This window comes from Rhinatrema bivittatum, chromosome 9, assembly GCF_901001135.1.
Source record: "Rhinatrema bivittatum chromosome 9, aRhiBiv1.1, whole genome shotgun sequence".
NCBI classification, from domain to species: Eukaryota; Metazoa; Chordata; class Amphibia; order Gymnophiona; family Rhinatrematidae; genus Rhinatrema; species Rhinatrema bivittatum.
The window spans coordinates 190,735,569-190,763,398 of record NC_042623.1 but is presented as its reverse complement, the minus strand read 5'-3'; the positions used below and the strand labels follow the sequence as shown (position 1 = coordinate 190,763,398).

At 44.8% G+C, this 27,830-nt stretch overlaps 1 pseudogene; it reads left to right on the top strand.

The window, feature by feature from the left end:
* LOC115099614 lies at window positions 1-27,830 on the top strand (annotated as a pseudogene).

Sequence of the window (27,830 nt, the reverse complement as noted above, 5' to 3'; positions counted from 1 at the left end):
ATGAGTCGAGGTTCCTCGTCAGCGGACAGGGCCGCAAAGGGGAGAGCAGCACTGCGAGTGCTTTCCCTGACCTGCAGGCAGGACAGTGAGGAAGGTAGGTGACAGTGAGGAAGGTAGGTCGCAGGGTCCGCAGCCGACTGACGTAACAGTTGGTAGGAATGGGACACCTAGTTATGACCAGCCCAGAGGCTATGGACTGACATCTTTTGCAGCAACAGAAAAATCTGCACAGATAGCTTTTCTATAAAGCCTCTAATAATCACAATGGAGATCCTTTAGCAGGCTAACTAGAATCTAGAACCATCCTTATCCTCTGAAATTCAGCAGTTGTCCTATTCTTGCAAAGAAATTCTTATAGAGTGAAAGCTGAACTTCTGGAAGCAGGCAGCAATTTTGTCTATCTTGCCCACAATTTAGATAAGGCCCAATTATAATAGTACTTTCAATGGATGAGATTTTCTACTCTGTGATTGTAAAATTATTCAACATTTTGCTAGCAAAAGTAGTTATGGCTATAACATTAAGGCCTGTCATTCACACACGTCGTGTTATAAAATAACCCAGCTCATGCACGTGTGCGCCCACTTTTGTACAGCTGCGTAAAGTCAGATTTCAGCCATGCAAGTGGTGAATATTTCAAACAGTCGCGCGTCCATGTCATAACCAGTGTCACCAGTTCATCCACCAGTTTACCCAGCTAGGTCCTCAAAACCCCCCCGGTTCGTTAGCCTGCACCCCAGACCACTCAAACTCCTGAGAGATGCCTACAAACAATTTTATCTAAACTTACATCTCTTCAATAGCTGACGTAAAGTGACATGGCACTAGACCTGAGTGAGTGCCCAGGCGCGTGCATACTTCCGCGCACTTCTCTTGATCCCACCCTGGAACAACCACGCCCCGCCCACACCATGCTCACACCATGTCCCCTTTTCTGCCGAAGTGAGATATTTGCACATCGGGACTTGTGCACGCATGTGGGTGCCTTTTAAAACTGGGTGGACGCACGCATGCCATGTCCTACATGCATTCACATCTCCCAATGTTGGTGCACGCATCTCTTTTAAAATTCAACTTTAAATGGGAAAACCCCTTTCAGTATATCTGGTCCGGAGAGGATTTTAGGCAGTCAAAGGTTGGACTTGATAGACCTGGTCTTCCGTCAACCTAGACCCACTATGTCACTATGCTGATACTGGCTGTTTATCAGAGAATTGCTCTGAACTGCTTCGGTGTGGAACAAAGGGTCACATATTTTGAGCTAAGTATTTTGTGAGATGTTCAAAGTACATTTACAAACATTTGGGATCATTTACACTTATACATGGCTTAAATAGCCATTCTGCAAAGTAATGTTTTCAGCATCAATATAACATCTTGGCACTATAGTGTCTGAGGGGCGATATAACAACCAGCGTATTAAAAATAATATTGAAGACTTGCTTAGTCAATTTTATGATCATAATAAAAAGATATTTAAAAAAAAAAAAGCTTTTTGGGAAATTGAATCCATTTTTTGCAGTACTGCATTTATTAAAGAAATAAGGCAGTTGGTGGTTTGTTAATGATTACAAAAAATTAAATATTGGGTAACCTGAATGGTACCTATGAAACAACCACTGTACATCATTCTATATTTTTGGTTTATTAATTAAGCATTTTTTTCCCACAACAACATTGATTTTTCTGATGGAGCTCATTTTTCATTTTTGATTCGATATGGTACACAGCAAAAGAGAATCATCTGACTTCAGTTCTTCAGGGGCAGAGATTTCCCAACTGAAGCATTCTGGGAGCTTGTTGATATGAAGTGGGAGCTGAAGAGAAAAGAACTGATTCATCGTCGTTTGTGACTCAGGAATCACGGGGGGCCGATGCAATACAATGTGCTCAGCCGAGCGCACTTTTTAACCCGCTGTGGGACACGGGTTAAATAGGCGCTAATCCACCCCCTAATGCAATAGGGGGATTAGTGCCTATTTAACGTGCGTCCAACGCGGAGTGAATGAGTTAGCGCTCATCACACGCAAATGCACGTGAATGAGGCTATTACTCATTCACTCCAAATGCAAAAAAGTAAATGTGCGTCTGAAGCATGCGTTAATAGCTGAGCGCACTGAAAAATAGTACAGGAAAGCAGAAAAAACTGCTTTTCTGTACTTTTTTAAAAGTTAAAAAAAAAGAGAAAAAAAACCTCTGCTGGCCGCTTTGAAGACGGATGCCGATATGCTCGGCATTGGTTTTCATAACCGGCCGGCTACAGTAATGAAAACCGGATGCCTGTAGTTATGAAAACCGACGCCACGTTTATCGGCGTCGGTGCTCATAACCAGCAGACCGCTTGGTAACCGCTGGGTCACGTTAGCAAGGAGGCGCTCGCTTTCCGCGAATAATATTGCATCGGCCCCCACCGTGCTATCCTAAGGAAGTGCATCGAGCGAGGAGGTTCCATGTCTATGGGAAAAAATGCTTAATAAATGCAAGAGAACTGCAACCCTGAGTAGTTCTGCTGAGCGCAAATGTCCAGTCACATAAAAAGTCCCTTTGTTTTCAAAAAGAGACGTGTAAAATTATTCTGTATCTTAAATAACTATTTTGTGGTCTTCTGACGTGCTGAAGTTATTATCTGCTAATGTAAGAGGCTGCTGAGATGAAGTACCAAAAGGATATTTTTTAACTAGTTATCAGTACTATCATAGAAATGGTACTAGGTGGTTTAACTTTTATTTGACTGACTGGAAAACCTTATCTGTAAACCAAGATAATGTGCTTTTCTAAGCTGGATGCTTTCTTTTATTGTCATCTTATTAATGGAATACGACTATTTGACCAACTAACTATTCAGGCACAGTCCACTTCAAAATGTCTATCAAAATGATTGAGAAAATGCAATGCCCTCATCTAGTTGGTTGAAGAGATGGGATAACCATAACAATACTGAGTGACACATGTTGATGAGATCACCAAGCCCAACCAAAGGCAAGGAGACCTGTCCTAGTATGCAGACACATTATTGTGTTCACTTGTACAAGACCTGTTCTTGTACTCATGTGGCCTGCATTACTATGAAAATAATGGAGGCCTGCTTCTGAGTACGCTGAGATGTTCCTCAACAGAACCGGTCTAGAAGGCGGCTGGTAACTGGAGTCCTTTCAGACATGCAACCCTAGGTTAAGGCATTGTCTCTAGACAAGATGAGACACGTAAAATCATTACTGACTCAGGAGAGCCGAAATGTCCTCAGAAGCTGTTGACATACTGACTTCCTAACCTTGTTCTCATGCACTGCTTGCTCTGTGCCTTCCTTTCATCTTAACTCCATACCTAGTCCTTCCTAAGCCTCTGCAGTGACTCATCGATACCACTTTCTCTTCCAGCCTTGGTGTTTTAGGGGATTAAATACAAAAGTTAACTTTAAGCTGCAGGCTTTTGTGCTTTTCTCCATTGAAGAGAACTTTCTACAGCATACTTTCTCCCCACAGAGCAATTTATAATTGCTATACAAATAAGCATTTAAAAATTGCATTAATTACTGCTGCCCTTCCTTGAAAACAAATGTTGGCCAGAGGAAAAAAAAAAAAACCCTACTGGTCCGTGGAGGAAATCAAAGGGACAAGAATGGTGGATGCAATACACAGAGGTTTTTTGTAACACACACACACAAATTTTGAGCAGCCTCAGAAAGGAACATAAGAACTGAAAATTCGCCTGATCGAAGTTTTCTTCCTGTATTATATTCCTCCTACATTTTTCAGAGTCCCTAAACCCTAAGGGGCCGATGCAGTACAGTGAGCTCAGCCGAGCGCACTGTTTAACCCACTGTTGGACATGGGTTAAATAGGTGCTAATCCACCCCCCTAATGCAATAGCGGGATAAGTGCCTATTTAACGCCCGTCCGATGCAGAGTGAATGAGATAGCGCTCATCACATGCAAATGCATGGGAACGAGGCTATTACTCATTCACTCCGAATTCAAAAAGATAAATGTGCATCTCAGACACACATTTATTGCTCAGATATTAACGCCTGCGTGGAGCAGGCGATAATAGCTGAGCGCATTGAAAGGAAGTACAGAAAAGCAGAAAAAACTGTTCCATACTTCTTTTTTAAAGTAAAAAAAATAAAATAAAATAATTCGGCAAAGCGCCGAGTTATGAAGCCCGACGCTGGTCAGCGCCCGCTTTCAGGGCACATAATTGCATCGGCCCCCTCAGGGATCCTAAACTTTTTTAACACACGTTAAAACTTTTAACATGCATGCTAGAATAACACTTAGGATCCTATATACCACAGTGCTTTATTGCTTTAGCAAACGTTAAATGTCTATTTTTAATCCAATATGCATTAAAATGGTAATAACACATGTTACCAGTAACACAGGTTTGCATTATTGTTAAGGCCAACAAATCCATTAACATGGGAAAGCTACTAATAAGCAACATTGTGCGATGCAAATCATGACATTTGGAGCTATTGTGGGATCAGCAGAGGCTTGTTGCCTCATGAATCGTTCTGCTTGTATTGATCTTTGCTGCACTGTTTGCCTTTGTTTACAATATCTTGATAAAAAAAAATATAAATCGCATTAAGCCTTGCCATTTGGGTTAACCCAAAAAGTTAGTTCTACCTCGAGAGGTGACATTAAATTTGCCAAGAATAATCAGCAGGCTAACTTGCCCGATGATGTTCTGGCCCTGACTCTCCCCCCTCCCCCCACCCACCCAAAGAGCTGCCAAGGCTCGACAGTGGACCGATATCCCCAGGTGCCGAAGAAGCATCCTGCCCTGAAGATCCCCCTTCCATCCCCCCCTCTAAGTCCTCCCGCTTCTGCTTTAGCCCATCTGATGCCAGGGCAGGAAAGATCCAAAGGCCTCCTGTTCCGCTTCCTCCACAGGACAGAAATGACATCAGCTGACTTGGCGTTCATCGTTTGGCCCTTCGGGAAGATAGGTCTAGCTTGTAAAAGACAGGCTGAGCCTGTCCCGGTGTTCATTGACTTGCAACCCTCACGGCAGAACTGCCAACCCACAGACGCGAGAGGGGAATCCCCTTTTTGGATGGGGATGGTGGTGGCAACAAAGCTCCGCCCCCAATACTGCTCCCACTGCCAATTTCTTACCTTATGTTTACAGTCAGTCATACGTTCTTCCATGTAAATCACAGAGTATAGTCATTCACCCCCAGACCAACCAGTACAAAGACCGATGCTAGAAAAGCAGACAATGTTAGTAAAGGGGGAAACGGCAAAGGGAGGCAGATCATCGAGTACCAAGAGATGTAATCAGAGACCACTGGAGATGGGGGCTTAAAGATCCAGAAGTGGCACCACCCGCCTGCATAAAATTATTACACCGTGCAAGCTTCATTTGGCACAACATTAGTATTAAGAAGAGCATTAGTAGTGAACCTGAGAAATTGAGATCATACTGAAAGTACCCTTGGCTTATGAGTGAGGTTCATTGTAGTCATTGTATGTGCAAGTCAAACCCAATATAAATACTGCACCTCCAGTTCTGTAAATATATATATATATCTATATATATCTATCTATCTATCTATCTATCTATATATATATATATATACTCTGTGTCTATAGGAACCCCTCCATCCCCCACACACACCTCCAACAAGTGGACAGAGCAGGATATTTCCACATACACTTCACCATGCCAAAAAATATATTACATAATCATGCTATTACTAAAAACAATTATTACAGTTATTAAATCACTCACCCGCACACTCGTGTACACCATTCACCCACATCTACTATTAAAATAACCACAGAAATCCCAATTTGAAGAAAAGGCTATCAAGAAAGGCATTGATCTAACCACCATGAAAGACACTGATCTTTAAGGGATTCATATTTTGCATACCAGTTGTGTATCTGCTTATAATAAAATGTAATCTGTTGTTTAAACTGAGTTTTGTTTGTTTAAATGCAATTCCTTTCTGTATATATGTACATTGTGCATGTTAGGAATTGTAGTATACTTCTATTTTGTAATTATACCTTGCGGTTACCTATATAATTAACAGTAACACGAATGCTCTCTACTACTACTAGGCACACTGTGAAATAATAACAAAATCCTGCAAATAAAAAAAGAAAAACTATCTCAGCTCATATGCAGCAGACCCGTAAGAAAAGGGCCCTCTAGTGGCTGTAGTTGTGAGTCAGGGCGTGGTCAGTCTGAGAATGAGCAGGTGCATATATAAGCAGTGTTTTATTTGTAAATCTCGGCTCTAGATGATGTCAGAGGAGGGCTCTCAGAGAGCACTGGCATGCAGATATCTCTGTGTTTATTGTCTCCGTCATCCCTTGTTTTCTGAATACTGCCCGTTATAAAACCTGCCTCATGGGTGCACTTTTTTTGCCATAAGGAAGTGCGGGCATCTGTGCTTGTATGAAAATTAAAACAGAAGTTGTTGGAATCACTAATCGGTATGAAGTGCCTCTTTCTTTGAAGAAGTGCTGCCATTCTGAGACTCGAAAAATCAATAAAAACCCTCATTTGCATGCTGGAGAATAAACCCTACCTGATTGCTTACAAATCGCGCCTGACCAGGTGGCCACAAATGCTCACTGAAGTCTTTCAATGTTATTAGCAGCAGAAAAGTTTGAGATACCAGAGTAACTGAATCTTATGTCTGGTAACTAGAAAAGGTGTGTGTGTGGAGCTGGGCTGGGAGGGTAGGAATGACACTTCCTTGGCCTCTTCAATGGGTCCTATAAATTGAAAACACATGATTACAGTTCATGAGTTACGAGAACCAACAGCGTTTACTCTTTCCATAACTCATAGTCTAGCAACCCTCCTTATAGCCAGAATCCGTCCCTTATCAATCCTTTGTTAAGACACTCAACTAAGCTCCCTGCCTTTAGTGTCTTTAACATGCTCTTGCCTACAAGGGGTCAAAGGCCATTTAGGATATACTGATTGTGTTGCATGAAAGTGCAAGGAGCCTGAACTGTTTGTCTCTCACTACAAAAAAAAAAGAAGTTACACCATTCAATCATGTGCGTACACTTATCTACACCCTTACAAGAAACAGGTTCAGTTAATCCCTTCCCTTTTCAAGACAAATAACTCAGTCTCCATTTTCCATTTCCATCTTCATTTATTCATTTGTTTGCTTGCCTTTCAACCAAAAACATTAACGCCAGTTATAAAAATAAGCAAAATAATTTACCTTTCAATAAAAAAAATAAACATTGTATATAACAAGGAGAGCATCTGTATCTGATCTCTACATCAGCTTTCCCCCCATAATGCACTGATAAATTCTTGGTTTAAATAAGCTAATGGATAGTACTACTAGGCAAAAGACTTATCAAATAACCAAACCAAATATTTTCAAAAGCACAGGTAATTTACGTCAAAGTACACTTCCCAAAGTTCACTCTTCCATAGACAAGGAGCAAAGCATACAAATGCACGCTGCTATGTTACCAGCAACTTGACCTCAGCTAAGGAAGGAGTAACCAGGTGAACATCTAGGGATGATCTGAGGCTTCTCACTGGAACGTAGTAAGACAAGATATTTGCCAAATACAATAAGGTTGCAATATCTAAAAATGATCCCAACAACCTTAAATTTTAGTTGATATTCCACTAGTAGCTAATAGATCTCCCTCAGAATAGGTGCGATATATTCATTAGCCTTCACCTTGGTTAGGAGCATGGCCCCAATATTCTGAAGGCAATAAGGCATTGTGTTTATTTTCAATTTTAGCAAGTGTAAAGGTGGTCTTTGATCCCTTCACTCAACGGAGGCTACATTGGGAGTGGCAAAATAGTACTTTGGACTAAACTATTTGCTATGGACTAAACGCTTTGCTAGGAGGACTTAAGAGGTACAATTCTGGGTTGGGTTAGAGCAGCCCATGATCATTCTACTAGGAATGAAAGAACTGGAGAGAAAAGCCCAGTCTCTCTTTTCCCTGTATGAGATGAGAGTTTGGGAAGGGGTAAAACCTTACTTATTTCCCATTTATGCAGTGTGTTAACTAAGGCCCACACAGATAGTTCTCTGTGATGGTGTTTCTAATACTTAATTATAAGTAACTGATCCTGGGAAATCCAGCAGTGGGATGGAGAGTATCCCCATTTTGAATGATTAAACATCTCACCCTGGGATCATCCTGTTATGATTCTGGGAGGTGGACCCCTCGTCCGAGATGAAGTTGGTGCCACCTGTAGGAGAAGCCCCTACAGGTCCCTACTGTTGGTAGGCGAGGCCGGGATGAAGCAGAGACCCCGATGGAGCTTCACCACTACCAACCTACGTTCCCCTCAGGATGAGCCCTTGGGTACCGGGGTCGGCTGGACTTATGTGGGGTCTATGATGATGAGGAGATGGCGATGGAAGAGTGACAGAAGCTGGTCCGAGGAAGGGCGAGAAGACAGAGGTGAAGAAGCGGCTGAAAGACCGGGACAGGCCCTAGAACTCGGAGGCGGTGTCCCAGGCGAGACTCGAAGCAGATGGTTCTTCCGGAGGACGAGATTCCAGGCGAGGGTCAGAACAGGTGGTGGTACGGGAAGTCCAGTTTCCAGGCAAGGGTCAGTTAGTTACCAAGTCACGAACAAGCGTTGAAGAATATCTCCGAGGAGAACCAGGAATAAGGAGCTAGTAGCCGAAGCTAAGGCAAGGTCTGTGAGCTAGACCTTGCCTTAAGCAGGAAAAGACAGGTGGGGTCAGAAAGGAAGCCTCACGCGCAGCCTAGAGAGACTCAGCGGGGGAGGAGCCCCTGCTATGTTGCGAGCACATCAGAGGAGCGCAGAAGGACCCATTCTGTTTGCTTGTTTGACTGCCGCAGCACATTGAACAGACGATTTCAATGTGCTTTCCACTATGACTCCTAGATCTGTTTCTTGGGTGGTAGCTCCTAATATGGAACCCAACATCGTGTAACTACAGCAAGGGTTATTTTTCCCTATATGCAACACCTTGCACTTGCACTTAAATTTCATCTGCCATTTGGAAGCCCAATCTTCCAATCTCGCATCATCATCCAGTATTATCATCTTAGCCACCATGGATCCTCTGTGTATATCTCATGCTTTTTTGGATTCTGTTACCATTTTGGTCTCCACCCCTTTCCTCTAGTAGTCCACCAACCTTTCCATGAAGAAACATTTTCTGATGTTATTTCTGAGTCTTCCTCTCTGAAGCCTGATACACATGCCGTCTTCCTCTCTGAAGCCTGTTACACGTGCCGTCCGTGGCAGACCTGCGGCACGGCCCCCTTACCTCTCTATAGTGACTCCAGCTCCTGGTTCCTCCTCGCTGGTGGTGGTGGGCCGTCAGCTCCGTACCTGGGCTTCCCCAGTGCCTCCGGCCCTGCCACAGTCCTTGGCGTTCCTGGTCCAGCCACCACTTCTTGTCAGGCCTCTCCATGTGGCCCGCGGAGAGACGCTGTAACTCACACCCTGCCCCTCCCTAGACGCGCGTGCGCACCATTGATGTTTAAGTAGGGACCGCGGCGGGAACCTAGACGCGGCCCCAGATGTTGATGTCAACACTGCTACAGTATTTAAGTACAGGCTCCGCTCCCTAGCATTGCCTTTGCAACAGGTCTCCTCGCTGGTCGAGTACTCGTTGCTCCTCATTCGGATCATCCCTACGTTCCTGTTCCTCGTCTGTTCCTGGTTCCTGTCTCCTTGTTCCTGCCTAGCTCCATTCATCGGATTGCCTACACAGACTTCGACTCTGCTTCACCTGACCACGCCATTGACTCTCTCCAAGCCAGGACCTCCGCATTGCCTGACTACGCTACTGCCTATCTCCAGACCCAGACCTTTGCTTCGCTTGACTATGCCATTGACTATCTCCATGTTCAGACCTCAGCCTTGCTTGCCACTGCCTCAGGATTGCCGCCAGCCCTGACTCAAGCCTATTTCTCGATGGCTCTCCGGCTTACTCCCTGGACGTGGTTTATTCAGGCTTCGGCCTGCTTTTGCTCGAGCGCCCCCTGTCTGCCCCCGTTCCATTGGCACTCAAGTTTCCAGGACACAACCCTGTCCAGAGTAAGACTGTACCATCTCTTACCTGCTGTCTCTGGGCTGAACCAATCTCTACCTCAACTATATACAGAGACCCACCTAAGTCCTGCCGGCCCCGGCACCCAAAGGCTTAACCCGCGGGGAACGAGGGCTGGTATAGGTGAAGCTCCAGTGACCTCTGTCTACCAACCCACTCCACCTGCCGACGGTGGGGACCCATAGGTCCCTGCCTATGGGTTGCATCAACCCCACCTCGGCCCAAGGGTCCAACTCCAGCACAACAATAACATTGCTTCATATTATAACCTCTTATTTGAGCTTTGTCTCTCCTGAAAAAGGTTTGCATCTTGTGGCCGATTTATGCCTTTTGAAATATTTAAATTTCTCACCCTCTCTTATATCTCCCCCCCACCCCCCCAATCTCTCCTTTCCTGTAAGTAGTTATTTGTCTGTAAGTCTCATGTCATATGGACTTTTGTTGTAGATCCTGCACCATTTTGGCAACCTTACTCTGGATCATTGCAGCCCTTCTATAGATCCTTTTGGAGAAACAGCCTCCAGAACTGAGCTCAGTTTTATAGTAGAAGAGTCACATCACTTACTTTTTTTCCTGTTGATCATGCATCTCCCTATGCAGCCCAGCAACCCCCTGGCTCTGGCCACCACTTTATCTTGAGATCATCAGACAGGATCACCCTGAGCTCTCTCTCCTGGGGTGTGCACATTAGCTTCTCATCCTCCCCCCCCCCCCCCCCCATTGTGTATTGTTCCCTTGAATTTCTTCACCCCAAATGCATGATTCTGCAATTTTTTTTTTTGCATTGAAAAGTTCATTGCCAAACACTCAACCACTCCTCCTACCTATGTAGTGCGGTACAAGCAACACGCAAGAGACCGTTTCTGCTGACTAGAACTTACAATCTAATGAAGAGACACATACAAGTCTAGAGACTTTTGGAGTTACATATGTGGTTAAAATTAGTAAATGAGAATGCAGTAGGACCATCAGGCTTAAGAGTTTTAAACAATCTCAAAAAAGATGGGGTTTTAGTTGGCAAGACAAGGAGCATGATACACCAGCTCAGGAAGTCTATTTCAAGCACAAGGTACAGGCACATGGAAAACATGGAGTCGGGAATTGACGGTAGAAAGGAAAGACATTGAATAACCTGTCTGATGAGCAGAGTGCACGAGCAGGGGATGCAGGGAAAGTGAGGGGCCGCAGGGTGAAAGTTCTTACAGGGGAGTAAGAGCAGCTTGAATTGTATGTGGGAACGGACAGGGAGCTAATGCAGTGAACCTCTTAGATCTCTTCACTTTTTGTCAATTCTCTTCAGGGTTCCCAACGCTGCTGAAGACCTTTAGTGTCATTCATCTGCAAAAAAACAAACAAACCAGAAAACCCTTCCTACGAATACTGCTGCAATATCCCTCACAAAGATATTGAACAGAACCAGTCACAAGACCAATTCCTGAGGCATTCCACAAGTCACTTTTCTCTCCTCTGACTGCCTCATGTGCCACCACTCTCCGTCTTCTGTCACTCAACCTGTTTCTAATCCAGGCCATCTCAGGGTGCCAATGGTTGTTTATGCAGGTCAGTCTCAAAAAGCTTCGCTGAAATCCAGGTAAATCACATGCAGACCGTGATCTTCATCTAATTGTCTAGTCACCCAACTGAAGAAATCAATCAGAAAAATGGGGCCTGTTGCTATCCAGCCAGAGGGGCACTGGTATTGGAAGGCAAGAGCTCAGGCATCGGCATTAAATATATTTGCAAAGGGTAGGATCAGTAGTCAGGAATACTGAAAAAAAAAAGGTGTCCACCCTGAGCCTCTACACCTGTGATTAAAAGGGACAATTGCCACTAACTCCATGCTGGAGGCACATCAAAGATCAGAACAGGAGCGGGAATCAGAACTGGTGTTTGCGTGTGTGAGGAAGGGAGTGGGAGGCATATAATGTACATTATTAATCTCTCTTTAACAAGCAGGCTGGGAGCCAGCTGTTTGTTAATTTCAAGCAGAACTGGAATCGCAGAATTTGATTCATCATGGGATCAAAAATGTGCAAGTAGGATGTTAGGTTGTTAGATCTGCAGCCCGTCATAATGGAACCTTAGATGAAAACCACAGAAACTTGCAAATTAAATACATAATTGGCATGACTAAGTTTAGTAGTAGATATGGTACAATCCCAACAGTATCAAATTTTCTTACCTTTATAATTCTTATAGTGGGAAATCTTCCAAAGCTTAGTCAGGATCTCGATGCAGAAAGTAAGGAGTTCGGTGGGTAGATGAGATGAAGTGGGTTTTTAGGCTCCCGAAACGAGGCCCATACTTTCATAACACAAGAACAAAGCTGCATGAAGAAAAGGGTTGGGTTGCTCTGATCTGGGTACAATCCCTGACTCGAATCTTCCACTCACTGGGTTGGCTAGGGCTGGGATGCTGCGGAGGCAGTGCTCACAGCAGTTGGGGTGGGGGGGTTTGGGGGTAGGGAATCCTAGTCATTGTGCAATGGTGACACCTGGTGGCTGGATTCAGGGCCAGCGAGCGAGGCATTCAGGAAGCAACCTGGTGTACGGCCCCAGGCTAAGGACTGACACTCAAATGACAGGGCTAAGGAGCTTATAATGTTAAGCTTTAATGCATCTAATAAGGGTGAGAATGCTGACATTTTTTGATTTGTTCAGATTTTTCATCGCTGTTGTTTTGTTTATAGTTTATATGGGGCTTAATATGTGTATTTTTCATCTTTTTTTTTCATTATTACAATATTTTTTGCTTTACTTTGTAAAGCACCTTGAACGACTTGGTTTGATATAGGCAGGATATAAAAACTTTCAAATACATTAAATAAAATAAATGTTAAAATGGATTAATGCGCATCACATTAACACACACACACTTTGTGTTGGCCATCTGATTAATGCAAGAAGTGAAGTTTCAGCGAGGGCCCTGGCCGTGGCTGGCTAACATGTATGTGTTACGGGCAGCAGGAACGCACATGTGTTACCACCGCTGGTAACATAAACATGTGGCTGACTGCGGTAAAACAGGAAACGACAGGTTCTGTTTCATTTCATGTCGTTTTTAAAAAAGAGACAAGAGAAAAAAAAAACATGAAATTTCGGTTTCTTTTTCCCATTCGTTTTTGGTGCACACTCTCTGAACAGCACGTCCTACTTGCAATAGGATGCATTATTTGAACAGGGCGCATCATTTGCCAACCAGTGCGAGCTATTCAGAAATATAGGGGAGCATTTTATAATTTTGCGCGAGCGCGTACTTTTGTTCGCGCACCAGGCGCGAACAAAAGTACGCTGGATTTTATAAGATACGCGCGTAGCCTATAAAATCCAGGGTTGGCGCGTGCAAGGGGGTGCACATTTGTGCAACCTGCGCGAGCCGAGCCAAGCGCGCGCTGCCTGTTCCCTCCGAGGCTGTTCCGATTTCGGAGCGGCCTTGGAGGGAACTTTCCTTCACCCTCCCCCCACCTTCACCTCCCTTCCCCTACCTAACCCACACCCCCGGCCCTATCTAAACCCCCCCTTACCTTTGTTGCACGATTTACGCCTGCTAAAAGCAGACGTAAATCTGCGCGCGCCAGTGGGCTGCTGGCGCGCCATCACCCGACCCAGGGGCTGGTCCGGAGGCCTTGACCACGCCCCCGGGCCGATGCCACGCCCCCGGGCCCGCCCCCACAATGCCACGTCACGCCCCCGAAACGCCGCATCATTTAGGACACGCCCCCGACACGCCCCTTTTACAAAGCCCCGGGACTTACGCACGTCCCAGGGCTCTGCATGCGCCGGCGGCCTATGCAAAATAGGCGCACCGGTGCACGAGGGCCCTGCGCGCGTAAATCCAGCCGGATTTACGCGCGCAGGGCATTTAAAATCTGGCCCATAGTGCACAATATTTGCCAATACAAAAAAAAAAAAGAGCTCCCAACTTAATGGAATTCAGAAAAGAACCCCCTCCCCCAAAGAAACAAAATGACATGAAACAACATTTTGTGACCTGCACGCCCCTCGTATTTACTAAGGATTTAATTGCCATTAGTCAATACCGCGTTACCATCGGCATACTGCCAAATGTTAAAAATGGCGGGTTAATGCACATTTCTAATTCACTTTAGTAAAGAGGCCTCTAAGTAAGATGGGAGAGGATATGTAATAGGTGAAAAGCATATGGATAGTTGTGAATAAGGGCTCTTGGTGCCAGTCAGATCCCATCAATGGTCCCGATTGACCTGGAAGTACAAAGACGAAAGAGGAAACGTCAGGGTGATAAGATAATGCCATGCTGGGTCAGACCAAGGCCCATAAAGCCAGGCCTATGCTCGTCCCCTTGACCACATCCTCTGGCAACAGATTCCACAGCTTGATAGTGCGCTGCGTGAAAAAGGACCTTCTACGGTTTGTTTTAAATCTGCTGGCTGTTAGTTTATGGAGTGTTTCCTTGTTTTAGTGGACGGGCCATTTTTGGTCAGTTCCAACGCTGAAGCTGGGAAGGGGGAAAGAGGCGGGGCCAGAGTGGGATTTCCCCAAGCCTGCCACTTGGCAAGGACCCGGCTAGCTATAGCCTGCCCTGAGCAGGCACTAGGCCTAGGCCCTGGCACTGGGTTCAGCCAGGGTCTAGGCCTTAGCGCCAGTTCCAGACCTCAGCACCAGGCCTGGCTCGGGGCAGAGTTTTTGGCCCGGGAAGGCCAGCAGGAGCTGCCAGAGGCCTGTTTTATTTTGTTTGTTTGTTTTGTGGGATGTGTTTTTCGGTTTGGCAAATGAAGGAAACTGAAAAAAAAAATGTAATGAACTGAGTAAAAATAAAAAAACAAAAACAAAAAAACCCCCCTGAAATAAAAAAACAAACCAAAACAAAAGTTTTGTGAACCTAACATTTATTTACCTGTTGTTGGGATTATTTTCCCTATGTGCATCAGTTTTCACTTTTTTTCATATTAAACTTTATCTGCCACTGATGCCCAGTTTCCACATCTGGCAAGATCCTTCTTGCATTTGCTCACAATCTGCTGTTGTTGTTTTTTTGTTTTTTTTTAACAACTTTACATAATTTTGTGCCGCTTCGTTTATTGCTCCCTTTTCCAGATGGGTGATGACTTTGTTAAACAGCACAGATCCTAATACAGAACCCTGGGGCCCTTTCCAGTTGGAAAACTGACTATCTAGCCGTGCTCTCTGTCTACCATTCCACATCAGGATAGTGCCATTACTTTTTAATTTCCCAAGGAGTCTCTCATGGTCGCCTCTGTCAAATGTCTTTTGAAAATCCAAATACACCATATCAATGGGCTCACCTTTATGTGCATGTTTATTTACATCTCCAAAAAACTAATAGATCGGTACGGCACGACTTCGCTTTGCTAAATCCACGTTGACGTTTCCTCATTAAACCCTATCTATTTGTCCAGTAATTTTGTTTTTGAGGCATTCCAAGAGCGTGCATTAGATGTAGATGCATACACTAGATTTCCAAAAGTCACTTACACATAAATGGTTTCAGACAATCACTGGAGTTTAAGTGATCGATATTTCGTTAACCCGCATTCTTCCTTTCCAACTGCAAATCTAAAAGATGCAACTCCAGAGTGGAGGATGCCGCTGTGATTCAGGCTGTCCGTCATTGCTCCTGACGTTTCCCCATGCACCTGCTCCGAGCTATTATTAACTCTGCAAAGTTTTGGCCGGAGTAGAACAGAGACAATAAAGGAAGCCACTCCTGTTGACTCACCGCTTTGCAGCTCCCAGTCCTCCCACAGTCGCTGCCAGGCCCACCCCCTCCTCCCCTGCTTTCTCTCGGTACCACAGGAATGCGGACCGCTCCACGCAGCGCCTTAGGGCTTAGCACGCTCGCCTGGGATGCCCTGCTCCAGAAGTGCCCCTGCTACACGTTAGGTTTTTTTTGTTTTGGTTTTTTTTTAGCCACCAGAATACTGCTGATGTATACCCGAATTTTCTGAGACCCACCGCCCCTCCCTCATTACCTCTCTCTCTCCACCCCATTCCCCCGACCCTAGCTAATTCCCTTTCTTGCCCCAATGAATGTAGTTTTTGGTGTGCACAGACATTTTCCTTGTGTTCATACACGAAGCAGCGGGGTAGCTTTGTTACTACACAGGGACGTGACAAAAATAAAGCTCTGCCTATAAGCTGTAGATGATACCATTTTACTGTACCAAATCAATTCGTTTTTGACTTGCTTTCGTCAGGTCAATGCCAAATTGTAAAGCATTCACCCTAAGCTCACTGCGGTTTGCAAGGGTTATTCCAGACCAAGGCATCCCAGATATCCTCCTGCTGGAATAGAAACTCTCTATTGTGCAGTGTCCTAGCCTCTGCAAGCTATAAACTGGATGCCAGGGAAGGCCTGCACAGGTCATCGGGTGAGGCCTTATCTCAAAAAGGATAGAGACAGGATGGAGGCGGGCCAGAGACAGGCGACCAAAACTGTGCAGTGTCTGACCAAAAGACTTATGAGATGATAACAGAGAACCCAGGGGAGACATTATACAAATTTTTAAAAGTATTAACAATGACAGGAATCGATTATTTTATGATGGAAAAGAATCTGTAGAACTAGGGGACATGATATGAAAACTCCAACAGAGTAGACTCATGAACAATGTCAGGAAATATTTCTTCATGGAAAAGGTGGTGGATGCATGGAATGCCCTCTTGGAAGAGGCAGTGAAATACAGAGAGTTCTTAATGATAATGACTACTGGATAGAAATGAAAAAAAATGGGGCGACCTGTGGAAACTTTAGATGTAACATTTCTGCATGATTGTAACCTGCACGGAGAGGCAGTTACTGCCCTTAACAGAAGGCTTGGGGGTAACCTGCACGGAGCGGCAGTTACTACCCTTAACAGAAACATGGGGGTAACCTGCACGGAGCGGCAGTTTCTACCCTTAACAGAAGGCTTGTGGGTAACCTGCACAGAATGGCAGTTTCTACCCTTAACAGAAGGCTTGTGGGTAACCTGCACAGAATGGCAGTTACTATCCTTAACAGAAGGCTTGGGGGTAACCTGCACGGAGAGGCAGTTACTACCCTTAACAGAAGGCTTGCGGGTAACCTGCACAGAATGGCAGTTACTACCCTTAACAGAAGGCTTGCGGGTAACCTGCACAGAATGGCAGTTACTACCCTTAACAGAAGGCTTGCGGGTAACCTGCACAGAATGGCAGTTACCACCCTTAACAGAAGGCTTGCGGGTAACCTGCACAGAATGGCAGTTACTACCTTTAACAGAAAGCTTGTGGGTAACCTGCACAGAATGGCAGTTACTACCCTTAACAGAAGGCTTGGGGGTAACCTGCACGGAGCGGCAGTTACTACCCTTAACAGAAGGCTTGGGGGTAACCTGCACGGAGCGGTAGTTACTACCCTTACTACTAGAGGCTTGGGGTAACCTGCACGGAGCGGGCAGTTACTACCCTTAACAGAAGGCTTGCGGGTAACCTGCACAGAATGGCAGTTACTACCCTTAACAGAAGGCTTGGGGGTAACCTGCACGGAGCGGTAGTTACTACCCTTAACAGAAGGCTTGTGGGTAATCTGCACGGAGAGGCAGTTACTACCCTTAACAGAAGGCTTGTGGGTAACCTGCATGGAGAGGCAGTTACTACCCTTAACAGAAGGCTTGTGGGTAACCTGCATGGAGCGGTAGTTACTACCCTTAACAGAAACATGGGGGTAACCTGCACGGAGCGGCAGTTACTACCCTTAACAGAAACATGGGGGGTAACCTGCACGGAGCGGTAGTTACTACCCTTAACAGAAGGCTTGTGGGTAACCTGCACGGAGAGGCAGTTACTACCCCTTAACAGAAGGCTTGTGGGTAACCTGCACGGAGCGGTAGTTACTACCCTTAAACAGAAGGCTTGTGGGTAACCTGCATGGAGCGGTAGTTACTACCCTTAACAGAAGGCTTATGGGTAACCTGCACAGAGCGGCAGTTACTATCCTTAACAGAACACATGGGGGTAACTTGCACAGAGCGGTAGTTACAACCCTTAACAGAAGGCTTGTGGGTAACCTGCACGGAGCAGCAGTTACTATCCTTAACAGAACACATGGGGGTAACTTGCACAGAGCGGTAGTTACTACCCTTAACAGAACACATGGGGGTAACTTGCACGGAGCGGTAGTTACTACCCTTAACAGAAGGCTTGTGGGTAACCTGCACGGAGCGGCAGTTACTATCCTTAACAGAACACATGGGGGTAACTTGCACAGAGCAGTAGTTACTACCCTTAACAGAACACATGGGGATAACCTACATGGAGCGGCAGTTACTACCCTTAACAGAAGGCTTGTGGGTAACCTTCATGGAGCGGTAGTTACTACCCTTAACAGAAGGCTTGTGGGTAACCTGCACGGAGCAGCAGTTACTATCCTTAACAGAACACATGGGGTAACCTGCATGGAGTGGCAGTTACTACCCTTAACAGAAGGCATGGGGGTAACCTGCATGGAGCGGCAGTTATTACCCTTAACAGAACACATGGTGGTAACCTGCAAGCAGCGGCTGTTACTTCTCTTAACAGAAGGCATGGGGGTAACCTGCACAGAGCAGCAGTTACTACCCTTAACAGAAACATGGAGGTAACTTGCACAAAGCGGCAGTTACTTCCCTTAACAAACACATGGGAGTAACCTGCATGGAACGGCAGTTACTTCCCTTAACAGAAGGCTTGGAGGTAACCTGCAGAGAAAGGCAGTTACTATCCTTAACAGAAGGCACAGCGGTAACCTGCATAGAGCGGCAGTTACTACTCTTAACAGAAGGCATGGGGTAACCTGCATGGAATGACAGTTACTACCCCTAACAGAAAGCATGGGAGTAACCTGCATAGAGCGACAGTTACTACCCTTAACAAATACATGGTAGTAACCTGCACAGAGTGGCAGTTACTACCCTTAACAGAAGGCTTGTGGGTAACCTGCACAGAATGGCAGTTACTACCCTTAACAGAAGGCTTGTGGGTAACCTGCACGGAGCGGCAGTTACTATCCTTAACAGAACACATGGGGGTAACTTGCACAGAGCGGTAGTTACTACCCTTAACAGAACACATGGGGATAACCTACATGGAGCGGCAGTTACTACCCTTAACAGAACACATAAGGGTAACCTGCACGGAGCAGTAGTTACTACCCTTAACAGAAGGCTTGTGGGTAATCTGCACGGAGAGGCAGTTACTACCCTTAACAGAAGGCTTGTGGGTAACCTGCACGGAGAGGCAGTTACTACCCTTAACAGAAGGCTTGTGGGTAACCTGCATGGAGCGGCAGTTACTACCCTTAACAGAAACATGGGGGTAACCTGCACGGAGCGGCAGTTACTACCCTTAACAGAAACATGGGGGTAACCTGCACGGAGCGGTAGTTATTACCCTTAACAGAACACATGGGGGTAACCTGTACGGAGCGGTAGTTACTACCCTTAACAGAAGGCTTGTGGGTAATCTGCACGGAGAGGCAGTTACTACCCTTAACAGAAGGCTTGTGGGTAACCTGCACGGAGAGGCAGTTACTACCCTTAACAGAAGGCTTGTGGGTAACCTGCATGGAGCGGCTGTTACTACCCTTAACAGAAACATGGGGGTAACCTGCACGGAGCGGCAGTTACTACCCTTAACAGAAACATGGGGGTAACCTGCACGGAGCGGTAGTTACTACCCTTAACAGAAGGCTTGTGGGTAACCTGCACGGAGAGGCAGTTACTACCCCTTAACAGAAGGCTTGTGGGTAACCTGCACGGAGCGGTAGTTACTAGTTAATACCCTTAACAGAAGGCTTGTGGGTAACCTGCACGGAGCAGTAGTTACTACCCTTAACAGAAGGCTTATGGGTAACCTGCACGGAGCGGCAGTTACTATCCTTAACAGAACACATGTGGGTAACCTTCATGGAGCGGTAGTTACTACCCTTAACAGAAGGCTTCTGGGTAACCTGCACGGAGCAGCAGTTACTATCCTTAACAGAACAGATGGGGGTAACTTGCACAGAGCGGTAGTTACTACCCTTAACAGAACACATGGGGATAACCTACATGGAGCGGCAGTTACTACCCTTAACAGAACACATAAGGGTAACCTGCACGGAGCGGTAGTTACTACCCTTAACAGAAGGCTTGTGGGTAACCTTCATGGAGCGGTAGTTACTACCCTTAACAGAAGGCTTGTGGGTAACCTGCACGGAGCAGCAGTTACTATCCTTAACAGAACACATGGGGTAACCTGCATGGAGCGGCAGTTACTACCCTTAACAGAAGGCATGGGGGTAACCTGCATGGAGCGGTAGTTATTACCCTTAACAGAACACATGGTGGTAACCTGCACGGAGCGGCTGTTACTTCCCTTAACAGAAGGCATGGGGGTAACCTGCACAGAGCAGCAGTTACTACCCTTAACAGAAACATGGAGGTAACTTGCACAAAGCGGCAGTTACTTCCCTTAACAAACACATGGGAGTAACCTGCATGGAACGGCAGTTACTACCCTTAACAAACACATGGGAGTAACCTGCATGGAGCGACAGTTACTACCCTTAACAGAAGGCATGGAGGTAACCTGCATGGAATGACACTTACTACTCCTAACAGAAGGCATGGGGATAACCTGCATGGAGCGACAGTTACTACCCTTAACAGAAGGCATGGGGGTAACTTGCATGGAGCGGCAGTTACTACCCCTAACAGAAGGCATGGGGATAACCTGCATGGAGCGACAGTTACTACCCTTAAACGAAGGCATGGGGGTAACCTGCACGGAGCGACAGTTACTACCCTTAAGAACATAAGAACATAAGAAATTGCCATGCTGGGTCAGACCAAGGGTCCATCAAGCCCAGCATCCTGTTTCCAACAGAGGCCAAACCAGGCCACAAGAACCTGGCAATTACCCAAACACCTAGAAGATCCCATGCTACTGATGCAATTAATAGCAGTGACTATTCCCTAAGTAAACTTGATTAATAGCAGTTAATGGACTTCTCTTCCAAGAACTTATCCAAACCTTTTTTGAACCCAGCTACACTAACTGCACTAACCACATCCTCTGGCAACAAATTCCAGAGATTTATTGTGCGTTGAGTGAAAAAGAATTTTCTCCGATTAGTCTTAAATGTGCTACTTGCTAACTTCATGGAATGCCCCCTTAACAAACACATGGGAGTAACCTGCACAGAGCGGCAGTTACTACCCTTAACAGACACATGGAGGTAACCTGCATGGAACGACACTTACTACCCCTAACAGAAGGCATGGGGATAACCTGCATGGAGCGACAGTTACTACCCTTAACAGAAGGCATGGAGGTAACCTGCATGGAACGACACTTACTACTCCTAACAGAAGGCATGGGGATAACCTGCATGGAGCGACAGTTACTACCCTTAACAGAAGGCATGGGGGTAACTTGCATGGAGCGGCAGTTACTACCCCTAACAGAAGGTATGGGGATAACCTGCATGGAGCGACAGTTACTACCCTTAAACGAAGGCATGGGGGTAACCTGCATGGAGCGACAGTTACTACCCTTAAACGAAGGCATGGAGATAATCTGCACAGAGAGGCGGTTACTACCTTTAATAGAAGGTATGTGGGGAATCTGCACAGAGCGGGCAACTATCATGAGTAGACTGGATGGACCATGTGGGTCTTTATCTGCCATCATTTACTAGGTTACTATTAGTACATGCCCTGCAAAGAAATAAAAATACCCTATTGAGTTACTGTTTTCTTAATATTGTAAGCAGCTCTCCTGCACTTTTGCATAGCTATCATAGATTTCTTTAAGGCTAAGCTGCCATTTTGAAATAACATGAAAACGGTGTCATTTGTCATCCAAAATTACACATAAAACTACCAAAATATTATTTGTAATTCTCATCACTTTAGCACATGCAAAAGCGTTTCAGCGAGTTTTTCACAAAATTTAGGGGCTGCCCAAGAGTGCACGCTGTACAAAATGTCCGCCTGTCGTCTGAAAATTCTGCGCATTGCAAAAGTACCGCGCACGAAAAACGAACAAATTATGCAACACTGGGAAAAGAAATAATATAAACGGCATAAATCCACCCCCAGATTTCTTCCCATGTGTAGCCTCTTTTCTATATTTCCATAGATTCCTAGCTACAATTTACCACAGACTTCTCCATCTGAATTATCCCACATTCATCTGCAAGTGTGAATATGTCAAATGTTTGTGATATTTGGCTTGAAAGCAAGTGTCCCGTGTAGACTTGCTGTTAAAGGCTGGCCCGATGAGTCTCCGAAAGGGCTGGCTCGGTGCCATCAGGGTTGACCTGGGTCAAGCGGCGACCCTGCTCACTGCTGCCACCCCCTGGAAGAGGAGGGAAATGCAGGGCTTTGTGGTGGGGGAGGGGTGGTGAATCATACAGCAGGAGCAATCTTTAATCTGTCAGGTGCACACCAGCGGGTGGCTGAGCCAATTTCACTATTATGCTTCTGTTTGTTGAAGAAATCCATAATGGCATGAGATTGATTAGTTCAAATAAAGGTGCTGGGGTTGACACCTGCAAATTTTTTTTTTCTCTGCTGAATTCTTGCTCCCATTAACCCTAAGCCGGTTGCCATGAGGACCATGGGCAGATTTTTGTTTATTGGTAAATTCTCCAAAAATTGGGAAATTAGCAAGAGTCAGCCCATTATATAAAAGAGATCCACCAGTCCAAAACATAATCAGCAGCCTACTCTGCTTGTTTGCATTTCGATCTGACTTGTTAGAATGATTTATGCCTTTTTGGTTTTTTTCTCTTCACAATTTCTGTTCTTTACCCCGTGCTTTATCCAGCCAACCGCAACTTTAATTGAAGGCAATAGAGAGTATTTGCACAGCTAAAAACAGATAGGGGAACACATGCGGATATTTGTTTAGTACCACTTTGAAAGTCGGTGGTCACCGTGCTTGCACCAGAACTGACCTGATGCCATGCGCAGCCGAACTCTAGTGGTCTTCTGATTCCTGCTTACGCTCACTTGCCCGGAGAGAAAGGAGCTCGTTTTAAAATGTTCAGAGGAAGCCCGGGGCGCAGTCCCAGGGGAGAGTCTGAGTTACCCTGGTCACAACCTCTGATTCCCATGATGCTGAAATGAGCCCCCCCCCCCACTGAGCAATCAGCGCGCCCCATCTCCGTTTCACAGGGGGGGCGCCCACTGAGCCTAGGCTCTCCCCCCCCCCCCCCCCCCCACCACCACCACCATCGGGGGCGGGCGTATGGGAAAATCTTGCCGTTTGCTTTTTTTTGTTTTGTTTTCTATTTATTTAACTTTTTTTTCCCACTTGGTCGTCCTTTCGTTTCTGCTGTTTTAGCACGCACCAAAGCGACAGAAACGAAATCATCTTTCATCGCTTTCTTGCATCGTTTCAATGGGGGGAAAACGGCACAAAACGAAAAGGACACCGATGCTAGTGGGAAGACAGCTAAGAAGACAGTAATACCGGGAGCCGTGATCGTTTTGATCCTAAGGATGATTCTTGCCATCCTCACATGGATTTTGCTCTTTGAGTTGCAGTAAACATTACTGTTAAACACCACGCTCAGACTACCGCCTGTTTGTTATCTCGCTTGGAAGGAGATCTACCTAAGCGACTGCCCGTTCGGCCATTGAGAGCGAGGACTGGGAAACGCTGTGAGATTACTCTCCCACAATACCGTGGTCCCTGGAGGCTTAGATCCTGCTCGCCACCGGTGGAACCCCCAGCGCCCAGGTTCAGAAGTTTAATGCAGGAGCAAAGGATTAGAGGACCAGGACGGTGAGAAAAGCCTTGGGCATTCTTGTGGCCTCTGAATTAGTTGCTGTGCAACCAAGATGGGGGTTACATGCACGGAAATCATATTTATGAGCAGAAAACGTGTTTTGTGTGTGCAAAGCAGGTTTTCTGCACATAGATCCTGACTAGAGGTCAGGGCACCAGTACGCCAGCTTCTAGCCATAGACTCCTCTGACCAGGGCCAGCTCACCTCTCTACATTTGGGGTGCTCGCTAATGCGTTCATTGACAAGGGATTTCCATGCAGTGGCGCTATGCAGCACACACAGTTTTGCACGCACATTGTTTGCACACAAAACACTCAGCTGCATCAGGAGTCAAGTTTGCACACACAAAAGTTTGTGCTCCTTATTACATGTCATTACTTTTCCCTTCCAACAACATTTAAAGGGACACTTTAGCATGAAAACTACAGCAGATCGGCAGCTTTGTATCATTGTTACTGAGTGAGCACCCAAATATTTCCTAGTAATAATTTATCATTTAAACTAGAAATCTGGGCTATAAATAAGGGAATCTGGCCCATAGGACTTTGGCTACACCTGTGAGTACAAGATGAGCTGGAGCCATCAAAGCAGTATTTATTTTATTTATTTACATCTTTTTATATACCGACCTTCCTCGACAGATATCAAGTCGGTTAACAATATAGCAAATAAATTCCAATTCACTTATATTCACTCTGCAAATGTTACAAAATTCCACTGCGAGGATCCTAACTAAATCTAATAAAAGGGACCACATTACTCCCATTTTAAAGAACCTTCACTGGCTCCCTATCAAACACAGAATCCTCTATAAATCCCTATCAATAATCCACAAAGCCATCTATAACTCCACTCCAATGGACCTCACCATCCCTTTACAGCTTCACTCCACCTCTCGTCCGACTAGACAAGCTCAGAAAGGCACGCTAAGAGCCCATCCTCTCAAGACTTCACTCAGCAAAAGAGCTATTTCCACTGCCGGTCCTAATCTTTGGAACTCACTCCCACCAGACCTTAGAATTGAACAATCGACTCCCACCTTTAAAAAAAGACTAAAGACCTGGTTGTTCAACCAAGCATTCTCTTAATCTTAAACTCAATATCTAAGGACGGTCCACTACTTTGTATATAATTACTCCTATTAAGTTATTATTATTTATTTTTTCCAAGTTATTTACCCTGTTCATTGTATGACATTATTCTTTATACTGTCAATCTATTGTTGTAATGTAAACCGAAGTGATTAGTAACTTTGTTACCAGAACTTCGGTATATAAAACTGTTAAATAAAAAAATTAATAAATAATAAAACAAGCATATAACTATAAATCTAATACAATAAAAAAAATTAGTACAATAAATGAGTACAATACCTTAAATAAATCTAAGACAATAAAACCTAAACTAAGCTAATAAAACGAATGTACACAGTCTAAACTTAAGACTGATATTCATTAGAATGAATAGACTCAGGGTACTATTAATTCCTACTACAAACTGTTCAGACCTCCGTTTTAATTATCTAAATCTATCAAACGGTAGTCGGCTTCTAATCCCTCTCCCAGCTCTTAAACTCCCTTGTCTTCTTAATCTCCCTATCTATTTATCACCCACAATTTCCTAGTTAAACGGAGAACAGCTAGACTTGTGACTAGAAATTCTGAATAATCAACCACTAACTCCTGGTGTGTCATTGAACGCCTGTTCAAATAGCCAGGTTTTTATCAGCTTTTTAAACTTATGGAGACTTAGTTCAGTTCTGATATCTAACGGTAATGTATTCCATATTTTCGGACCAGCCAGGGCCAAAGATTTCTCTGTGACTGAGCTCAAATGCGCTATTTTTGGGGATGGTATTGTTAACAGTGCTTTCCCCGCAGATCTTAAATTGCGAACTGGGGTATGAATACGTAAAGAAGCATTTAACCATTCAGTGTTGTTTCCATAGACTGATTTGTGTATTAATAATAAACATTTGTAGTGTATTCTTGACTGAATTGGTAACCAATGGAGTTCCTTCAAAACTGGTGATTTATGGTCATATTTCCTCTTATTAGTTAGGAGGCGCGTGGCTGCGTTTTGCAATAACTGCAAAGGGCGCAAAGTTGAGTAAGGAACTCCCAGCAGAAGAGCATTACAATAGTCCAACTTTGGTGCAATAAGTGCTTGAAGCACCGTACGAAAATCCCCTATATGTAAAAAAGGTTTTAACCTTTTTTAAATTTGTAGCTTATAAAAGCCATCTTTGCTTATGGCTTTTATTGATGCTTTCATATTCAATTCTGTGTCCAGTATAGGTCCTAAATCTCTTACTTCGAAAGATATCTTATAGGAAGGTGACATAGCTTTAATTTCTAGTTCTATTTTCTCGGTCACTTTGTTGCTCATATACAGCATCTCAGTTTTTGAGTTATTTAATGATAATGACATATGCATGGATTTGTTTTCAATATATTGTGCAGGAACAGTCTTCCTCATTCTGATTATTATCTCAAACAATGATTTCTATATGCTTCAATGGCTGTGTGCCTGGTTGTACCCAAGAGTATGATGGATGGACTTTGTCAGCATATGTTCCATGTTACAAGCGTCTTCCTAGCAAGTTACATGAAGCCCCTTCCCTAGAGATCTGATTCCTTCTGCTGAAATGATGATTGCTTACCTAGGCCCTATCTCCAATCATTTAGAGGATTGTGAATCCGGGTCTTTGAGATCTAAGAGTCTCTTGATTGCTCATTTGGGAGCCAGCTGCTAGTGTTTTGCTTTAGAGAAGAAGTGTCTGAGGTATTTACTTACTAAGAATGTGCCTCTGGGAAGAGTATGGACTGTAATTCCCCTGCAGCTGTATCTTGGATAGTAAACTCAACAGAGTGATTTGTCCAGCTAAGATGGGGACTTAGCGGACACCTTATGGGTTTTAAATCCCCTGCCGCTCTGAGCGCCTCCAACTTATCTGGGTAACTGTTGGGCCAGATATGTTATCCAGAACACCTCCAACTTATCTAGCTAACTCTAATATTCAGAGCAGATAAGTTATCTGGCTAAGTCTGTTCATGCCAGAGAGCAGTCCTAAAGTTAGCCGGATAAGTTGATTTGGCTTATTAGAACTTTATCTAACCATATTCATCAAAACCTTTAGTTGGGAGAAGGCACATTGTACTTGAGTAAGACCATATACTTATGCCTGTCAGTGTTACATGCGCCTCTATTTGTATGTTTATTTTATATTATTTCTCGCTATTATATGCTACAGAATAAACTCTTGGCCATGCTGAATGTCCAGAGCCTTCTGCAGGGAGCAGGGGCTGTGCGTGCAACCGCAGTGCAAGCCCGTCTGCCACAGGACTACGTCAGGAAGATAGCAAATTGTTTGAGTTTTGGACTTATGATGTTAAGCCAAAGAAGATGCAAGAGTTCCCGAAGTTATGTAATGAACATATGCATCTTCGCATAGCTCATTCTGAGTTAACTGGCTTCTGGACCATGGAGCTTGGTGGAATGTTTAAGCTCTTTCATACTTGGAAATATGACGGTTTTGAACATTGAACAGAAGTCTGGAAAAAATTAGCCCAGGATCAGGAATGGCAGGGAAAATTTATCTTCAAAATTCTGCCCATGTTAGATAAACAGGAAAATTAACTTGCTTACCTAGTTCCATGGTGCCAGTGGGGGAAGCCTAAAAAAGAAGGGATTCATGAACTGGTCACATTTCAGATGAAACCAGGTGGTCCTGTCCTTTGGGGTCAAGCCTTCAAAACAGCCATCACTGCTCACATCAATGCTGGGTATATTAAGTTGATTGGAATCTTCCACACAGAATACAGAATGCTTAACAGAGTTCATGTGCTATGGTGGAATGAGCATGCAGACAGTTGGGCTGCTAGAAGACATCTGGCCCATGAAGATGCCAGAGTGGTAGCATCTGTGAAGGGAAAGTGTTAAATTTCTGGAGTTCCAGAGGAATACACTACTGATTCATGCACCGTTTTCACCCCTGAAATAG